Source organism: Trichosurus vulpecula, chromosome 1 (assembly GCF_011100635.1).
Source record: "Trichosurus vulpecula isolate mTriVul1 chromosome 1, mTriVul1.pri, whole genome shotgun sequence".
Taxonomy (NCBI): domain Eukaryota; kingdom Metazoa; phylum Chordata; class Mammalia; order Diprotodontia; family Phalangeridae; genus Trichosurus; species Trichosurus vulpecula.
Genome location: NC_050573.1, coordinates 133606461 through 133615643, shown reverse-complemented (window position 1 = coordinate 133615643; position 9183 = coordinate 133606461).

Below are 9183 nucleotides of genomic sequence, written 5' to 3'. Positions count from 1 at the left end.
TACAGAGAGTCAACTTCAGAGGCAGAAGATCTGGGCTTGAGTTCACCTCTAACGCACACAAGGCTTGTGATTCTCAGCAAGTCACTTGACCTCTCATTGCTTCCCGCTTCTCGCTAAATTTGTTTAAGGAGGTTCTCTACCAGGAGCTGCCCAGACCGGTGAAATCAGATATGTACTACAGAAAAAAATCACCCAAAAATTGCAAACTGAAATGAATGATATAGAAAATATTGCTCCCCCCCACCTCCAACCTAAACACATGTATAATTGTTTAATGAACATGCATAGGAGGCAGAGCCAAGATGGTGAAGTAAAGGCAGAGGCTCATCTGAGCTCACCCCAACTCCATTCAATACCTTTAAATAATGACTCTAAACAAATTCTAGAGCAGCAGAACCCACAAAAAGACAGTGAAGCAATTTTCCAGCCCAAGACCACTGAGAAGTTTGGCAGGAAATGTCTGTTGCGCCAGAGTGAGAGAGGAGCACAGTTCAGCACAGGACACACCAGCTCTGACCTGACTCCAGCAAACCAGGATCAGGCCTCCAGACAACTGAATCAGTGGCAGCAGTGCTGGGTTTCCAGACTGCTTAACCCACAGCTTCCAAGGACAAATTAGAAAGTCAGCAGGAAAAGTCTGTCACTAGGTGAGAGTGGAGCACAGTCCGGAATAGTCTGTGCAGTACAGCCCTGACTCCAGCAAACCCAGAACGGTCCATGGGAGCCACCTAATCAGCAGTGGTAGCTACTATTTCTGGAGCTCTTAGTTCTCCGTAACAGAGTCTTAAGGAGATTACAGGGTCTCTTTGCTAGCACTGAGGCAGGACTCTATCACTTAACCCATACTAGGATGTGGGTCACAGTCCTTCCAGGGTGGGGAGGAGCACTAGCACAACAGATCTTGTGGCCACATTACAGCAGGGACAATCCTCAGAGTTCCAGGGCAGAAAAGAGTGCTTGTGGCAACTCACAGACCAGAGCATAGGCCAGGAGAGGAGTAAACATCTCTCCTTAGATCATACCACCTTGGAAAAAATGAAAACTTTTAAGTCCTTAGAAATATCTCTGAACACAGCTGCACAACACCTCTGAAGCTTTGGATAGTGCACCCTCTACCATGGAAGCAGAGACCTACTTTAACAAAGAGTTAAAATTCAGCTAAAAGGATTGGACAATGAGAAAAAAAAAACAGAAAAATTTCTGATCATAGAAAGTTACTATGGTGACAAGGAAGACCAAAAATCATACTCAGAAGAAGGCAAAAAAGTCAAAGAGCCTACCTCAAAAGCCTCAAAAAAAATATGAATTGGTCTCAGGCCATTGAAGAGCTCAAAAAGGATTTTGAAAATCTTGTAAGAGAGGTAGACGAAAAATTAGGAAGAGATATGAGAGTGATGAAAGAAAGAAAATCATGAGAAAAGTCAACAGTTTGGTAAAAGAGAAGCCCAAAATACTGAGGTAAATAACACCTTAAAAAGCAGACTAGGTGAAATGGTAAAAGATGTCCAAAAAGACAATGAGGTGAAGAATGCCTTAAAAAGCAGAATTGGCCAAATGGAAAAAAAAGAGGCACCAAAATTCACGGAAGAATAAAGCTCCTTAAAAAGTATAATTGTCCAAATGGAAAATGAGGTACAAAACCTCACTCAAGAAAATAATTCCTTAAAAATTAAAATTTAGCAAATGGAAGTTAATGACTTTATGACAAATCAAGGAATAATAAAACAAAACCAAAATAATGAAAAAATAGAAGACAATAAAAAATATCTCACTGGAAAAACAAATGACATGGAAAATAGATCCAGGAGTGATAATGTAAAAATTATTGGACTACTATGATCAAAAAAAGAGACTAGACATCATCTTTCAAAATTATCAGTGAAAATTGCCTGGATATTCTAAAACCAGAGAGTAAAATAGAAATTGAAAGAATCCACTGATCCCAAAATGAAAACTCCCAGGAATATGATAGCCAAATTCCAGATCTCCCAGATCAAGGAGAAAATATTGCAAGTAGACAGAATGAAACAATTAAAGTGTCATGGAGCCACAGTCAGGATAATACAAGATTTCACAGCTTCTGTATTAAAGATCAGAAGGCTTAGAAATGATGTTCTGGAGGGCAAAAGAACTAATATTCCAACCAAGACCCACCTATCCAGAAAAAACTGAGTATAATCCTTCAGGAGAAAAATGGATATTCAATGAAATAGAGGATTTTAAAGCATTTCTAATGAAAAGGTTAGAGCTGAATAGAAAAATTGACTTTCAAATATAAGACTCAAGAGCAACATAAACAGGTAAACAGGAAAGGGAAATTGTAAGGGACTTAATAAGGTTAAACTGTCTAGATTCTTACATGGAAAGAGGATACTTGTAACTCATAAGAACTTTCACATTATCAGGGAAGTTAGGAGTATATATAGACAGAAGGCACAATCGTGAATTAAACAGGGATGATATCTAAAAAATAAAATTAAAGGGTGAGAAAGAGGAATATAGTGGTGTAGCCAGAATGGACTTTGTTTTCTTTGAATGACTCAGCTTGCCTCGTTGAGCTTCCCTGGACGCTGGGGCTTGCTCTTCCGGGGCAGGACCAGAACTTCCTGTGTGATGAGTCATGGCGCTGGCTGAGGGGAGGTGTGTTAATGTGGTCTACGCTGGGGGAGGGGCCAAGTCAAGAACCAATCGGCCCTGGTCGTTCAGGCAGCGCTTGATGATGTCAAAAACTCTATAAGAGGGGAGAGGACAGCTTGAAGATCCTCCTTTCCTTTTCCGGTTGGAGCCAGAGACGCCTACAGCCGAAGCTGAGCTGCTGGTAGCAGAGCTGACTAGAGGCTAGTGGGTAATCTTCTTACCGTAGAGGGGAAGCATGTATATGATTTTGCCTTATACCATCTCGCTTCTCTGTGGCCTCCTAGTTACTCTTGTGAGGTGGACTTATTGGGCCTGGAAGCTTTTGATGAAAATATCAAAATGGGGACACTGGTTTGTGGGATTGTTACTGCAGAGTGTAAATACATGCTTTAGTTCTCCTGCCTTCTGCCTAGAGAATTCCTTATATCCTGCGGTTCCGGACCTTTTAGGCACATATGAGATTCTCTTTGAAATCATAAATTCTGCCTTCCTAATATAAGTAGAAGAAAGGGAAAGGGAAAAGTAGAATTGGGTAACATATAAAAGAGGCAAGAAAACACATTTACTGTGGAGGGGAAGAGGGAGGCAGTGAATTGGTTCAAAGAAGGAATAACATACACACACAACTGAGTATAGAAATCTATCTTACTCTATAGGAAAATAGGAGAGGAAGGGGATAAGAGAAAGGCTTTCTGGGGCAGGTTGGGGGAGAGGGGAGTCAGAATCAACACTTTTGAAGAAGGACAGGGTGAAAGGAGAGAAAAAAATATAACAAATGGGGAGGGCATAGGATGGAGAGAAATACAATTAGCAATAGTAATTACAAAAACATTTTTGAAGAAAATTATCTCTGACAAAGTGCTCATTTCTCAAAGATACAGAGAACTGAGTCAAAATTTAAAAGTAAGAGCCATTCCTCAATCAACAAATAATCAAAAGATATAAACTGTTTTCAGCTGAGGTAATTAAAGCTATGTATAGCCATATAAAAAATGCTCTCTCACTATTGATTGGAGAGATGCAAATTGAAACAATTCTGATGTACTACCTCATACTTATTAGATTGTCCAATAGGAGAGAAAAGAAAAAATGACAAATGGTAGAGGTGATTTGGGGGAAAAAAAGATATAAATGTATTGTTGCTAGAGTTGTGAACTGATTCAATCATATGGTAGAGCAATTTGGAACCATGCCCAAAGGGGCATATTGCTTTGATCAAGCAATACCATCACTAGTTCTATATCCCAAAAGATATAAAAACGAAATAGAAAAAGACTTATATGTACAAAATTATTTATAGTAGCTCTTTTCTTGTGGCAAGGAATTAGAAATTGAGGGGATGTCCATCAACTGGGGAATGGCGGAACAAATTTTGGCATGTGATTATGATAGAATACTATGCACTATAAGAAATGATGAGCAAGATGCTCTCAGAAAGACCTAGAAAGACTTACATGGGCTTATGAAAAATAAAATGTACTGTGAATAAAGTAACAGCAATATTGTAAGATGATCAGCTATGAATGACTTAGCTGTTCTCAGCAATACAATGATCTAGGACAACTCTGAAGGAAGCATGATGAAAAATGTTATCTATCCCCAGAGAAAGAACTGGTGGTGTATGCATATAGAGTGAAGCATATTTTTTTACTTGCTCTATTTTTCTTGAGGGTTGTTTTTGTTTGATCTATGTTTTCTTTCACAACATGACTGTTATGGCAATATCCTTCCACTCTTATATTTTACTTCCTTTATATATGCTTTGATTAAGTGACACTTTCTTTGGATTCTGCTTTTTCACTGGTAGAACTTTATGTCTGAAGTGATCTTTCACTTCACCTTTGCCTCTTAGCTTCCCTGACTTCCTTCAAGATTTGGCTCAAATTCAATCCTTCCAGTTTTTCCCTGGCTGCCCTGCCCACTCGCCATTTGAAATTATATCCCATTTATACTATATTTTTTATATGTACATACTTGTTTCCATGTTGCCTCTCATCCATTAGAATGGGACCTTCTGGAAGACAGGATTGTTTTTGTTGTGGTGGTGGTTGTTATTTGTATCTCTAGTACCTACCACATTGCCTGAGACACAGTAGGCACCTATAAACGCTTGGTGACTAACTGATTCATGATTGACTATTGTTATTGTCAAACTTTAGCTAATTCGAGTACATAATTATAGATGTTTCTATACATTGCCAATACTTCATGGGAATTATTGAAATATAGATTAATTTTTTGCATTTTCTCAGGGAGACAAATGTTCTGGGGATATTTTTAGTGCAAAAAACATCCCAATGGCTCTTCAGATATTTTTGAGCTGTGGGATTGTTGTCTTCTCCGTAACATGTGCACTGCAACTATTCTGAATAAAAGACTTGAAGAGAGAAATAAAGTGAATTATTTCATTGTTAAGTGTTGATAATAATTGTAGAATTACTTTACAATTAATGTAAATAGGGATATACAAGCTACATTATAATCTACCTGCATTGATTTTAATTCTCTGATTGTCCTCTCCTGGTTACCAATGCTGGCTATTATAGTAGGAAAGTCCTGTGGTTACTGTACGTTTCATAGAAAAGCCTGCCAGAAAAAACAAACAACTTAAGAATCTGCCAGATTTGTAACTAAAGATTCAAACAAAAATACTAATTTTTCCCTGTTGAGTACTTTAGAATTTAAAACACACTTTCTTCCCAATAACGCTTTGAAGTAGGTAGTATAGGAGCAATCATTTATAGATGAGGTCACTGAGAATTAATGACTCCTCCCAGAGCACTATGGTCAATAAGTAGCAGATCACATTTAAAGTCAGTTTTTTTTATTGGTCATCTTTTATTACATCATATTGTTTCCCCATCATTAACTAATGTAGATTTGAGTTGATTCAAGTTAGAAATGAACAATAGACATGAATTAGAATTGTCTACCTTTTCTAATTTATATGGATTTTAGTCTTTATTTTTGAGATTCAACAGTACCTAATTTAATAGGACTTTCCTGATCCTTCTTTTCACATCCTAATTCTTTTGTCCTCTGAGATTACATTCCTACTATTCCTTGTATATTTTTATGTACATAGTTAGTTACCTGTTTGTTGCCTCCTGCCTTGGAATGTGAGCTGGAAGGGAGACAGGTGGTGGCATTTTTTTCATGTCTTCAATGCCTGGCATTTAGTAAGTGCTTCATAAACGCTTATTGACTTGACTTGTCGAAGACTCAAATTCTAGGAGGCTACTTTTTTATCTTTTAATAAGTGAGTTTATAGTCTTAGATACTGTAGCCATAATGGCTTTTGTTTTCTTTGAATGGCTCAGCTTGCCTCATTGAGCCTCTGGACACTGTGGCTTGCTCTTCCGGGGCAGGAGGCCCGGGGAGCATGCCGGGAGGCAGACGGCTTCCTGTGTGGGGAGTCATGGGGCTGGCTGAGGGGAGGTGTTAGCTCCAGAACCTGGTCTACCCTAGGGGGAGGAGCCAACTCGGGAGCCAATCGGCCCTGGTCGTTTGGGCGGAGCTTGGTGATGTCAGAAACCCTGTGAGAGGGGAGAGGACAGCTTGAAGATTCTTCCTCTCTTTCCTTTTCCGGTTGGAGCCAGAGGCAGTTACAACGACCGTTACAGAGGCAGTTACGACCGTTACATCGTCAGTTTCAGTTGCAGCTTCAGTTTCAGAAACAGACACAGCTGAGGCAGGAGCTGCCAGCAGCAGAGCTGATCTACGGGAGGAAGCTGAACAAAGACTTCAGTCCAGTGGGTAATCTTATTACCATCAAGGGGGAAACATGATTTTGCTTTACGCAATCATGTTTCTCTGTAGCCTCCTGGTTACTCTTTCAAGGCGTACTTATTGGGCCTGGAAGATTATGACCAACATATCAAAATGGGGCTTCTGGTTCATGGGTTGGTTACTGTGGAGCCTAAATAAATGTTTTGATTCTTCTGCCTTCTACTTTGAGAGTTTCTTCTATCCGGCGATTCCGAACCTTTCAGACATGTTTATGATCCTCTTTGAGATTATAAACTCTGCCCTCCTGATACATTTGGCGTCACGAACAGGATCGCTAGGTATAAGATCTCTATTTAGAAGCAGAACAATTCCAGAGGAAGAGATAAATATCCCAGGATGGGAGGATCCATTTTATTCCTCCCTAGCAAAAGAATTGGCTAAAAAAGCTGGACCCTGTGAAAACTGGGAACCAAGGCTACGGAGAGGAGATCCTAGGGATTTAGAAAAGTGTTTACGAGAAGTTGGGATTCAGTCAGGGGCATCACTATCTAGGCAAAGCTGGATAGTGTTATCAGCCTACCGGCTAGTATACGAAAGATTGAGATTAAGTGAAAGACATGGGGGCACTCCTACCCCACAGGAAGAAGGGAAATCTCAGATAGCAGAAGACCAAACTGACTCAAATGAGAACTTTTCTATTAATGTGGCTAAGAGCAACAGGAGACCAAAAAAGCCCAGAGTGCATTTCAACCCAGCCCAGAAAGAGCCGGCTGAGGCACAAAACACTACTGGGGTTCAGGATGTGCCTCACACAGAGAATAGGAGATGGTTAAATGATCAGACAAGGGCTCGACCCATACAAAGGAGGAAGACAGAAACCCGAGGTGAAGATTCAGTTACAAGGGAAATTCAGGAAGATTTCTCACCGCAAGAGGTCACAGATATTTTGAGTAGATTCAGCCAAAGAATAGGAGAACCATTGATATCTTGGATGGTAAGACTCAGTGATCAAGGGGCCGGTGGAATATCAGTAGATGGGACAGACTGCATGAGATTCATAGGTATCAGCCATGATCCTCTAGTTCAACAAGCTTTTAGGGAACATCATCAGCAAGGAGATGGTGATAGCAGGACTACTCTGTTGGCATTAGCCGCTGTGGGATGCAATAAGAGATATGCTACTGATTCTATGTGGCCCACTGAGCACAGACCCTGGTATTCACTTAGAGATTGTATCATGAGACTAAAGGAGGAGGTAATGAAGACTGCCATTATGACAGGAACTGCAGACAAATATTACAATGATTCAATGGAACTGTCTCATAGGAATTTAATAATTAGGACAGCTCCCCCTGCTTATAAACAACTAATTTTGAATTTATTACTTGGAGAAGTAGGGAGCCGTCTTACAACAGTGATAAATAAGATTTTACAGTTATATGACTTAGGTGACTGGGGAAGGGATAGATCTCCTCGAGAGAGAAGAGTGTATAACCAGCAAACTTGGCGCCAAAGGAGAGTAACAAGGAAAGAAATGTTTACTACTTTATTGAGAGCAGGGGTAGGTTTTGAAATGATAGATGGAATTCCAACCAATGAATTATACAGAATGTATAGAGGACTTGATAACACGAGAAATAGGGAAATAAGAACTGCTCCTGCAAGCCCACAAGCCACTCAGAGTGAAGGTGACCTTGTGTGATCAACGGATGAAAACTTGTACATTTGGGGAAAGGCTGGGAGGACAATCTTAGTCTATATCTAGGGTGGGATCCTCTTGGCTTCCTCATTATGTTCCTTTTGAAAAGAAACATTTCCCACCTGAGTTTGGCTCTGATGTTGGATCTTTGTATAACTGAAATCTCAACCAAACTTGAGATGATTTTATTTGAAGAATTATAGTCCATACTTGTCTATTCTTTTTGTCCTTTGTTTTGGCTAACCTTGTTGCTAGTTTTGTTTCCTTCAGGCTTAAGCACCCTGCACTTTCCGGTGACTGCCTAAGCATGTAGCATTCTTGGAATTCCTGCCAGCTTGTTAAAGAAATGACCTCTGGAATGGGACTTTTTGGGGGCAGGGCCATCTCTACATCCAATTTCAGCATGAAGAAGCTATGGAAAATGAGACCTTCACCCCTCACCCCAAGATTTTGAGCCCCAATCGTTCAAGGGGGGTGGAAATGATGATAGTGTTCTGTTTACTTATTTTGTGTTATCCTTGCTGTGTTGTTTTATTGTTATGATATTATTGATCCTATGTAATGGATACAAGGATTTAGGGGTGGACATTTGAATTATTAATAATTATTTTGGGGATGATTGATTGAAGAGATTATCTTGCTGGGACCTAGGGGTGGATCGCATTTGAATCGTTAAACCAATGTTTAGGAATGTCACCAAATGATATGTTTTGCTTTATAATGAATGATATGTTTTAGTTTCCTTTGTAATTGAATCACAATGTATGTTCTAGGATACATGGCTGATTAGATTATGTATCCTATAACAAGGGGTGGAATGTAGCCATAATGGCTTTTGTTTTCTTTGAATGGCTCAGCTTGCCTCATTGAGCCTCTGGACACTGTGGCTTGCTCTTCCGGGGCAGGAGGCCCGGGGAGCATGCCGGGAGGCAGACGGCTTCCTGTGTGGGGAGTCATGGGGCTGGCTGAGGGGAGGTGTTAGCTCCAGAACCTGGTCTACCCTAGGGGGAGGAGCCAACTCGGGAGCCAATCGGCCCTGGTCGTTTGGGCGGAGCTTGGTGATGTCAGAAACCCTGTGAGAGGGGAGAGGACAGCTTGAAGATTCTTCCTCTCTTTCC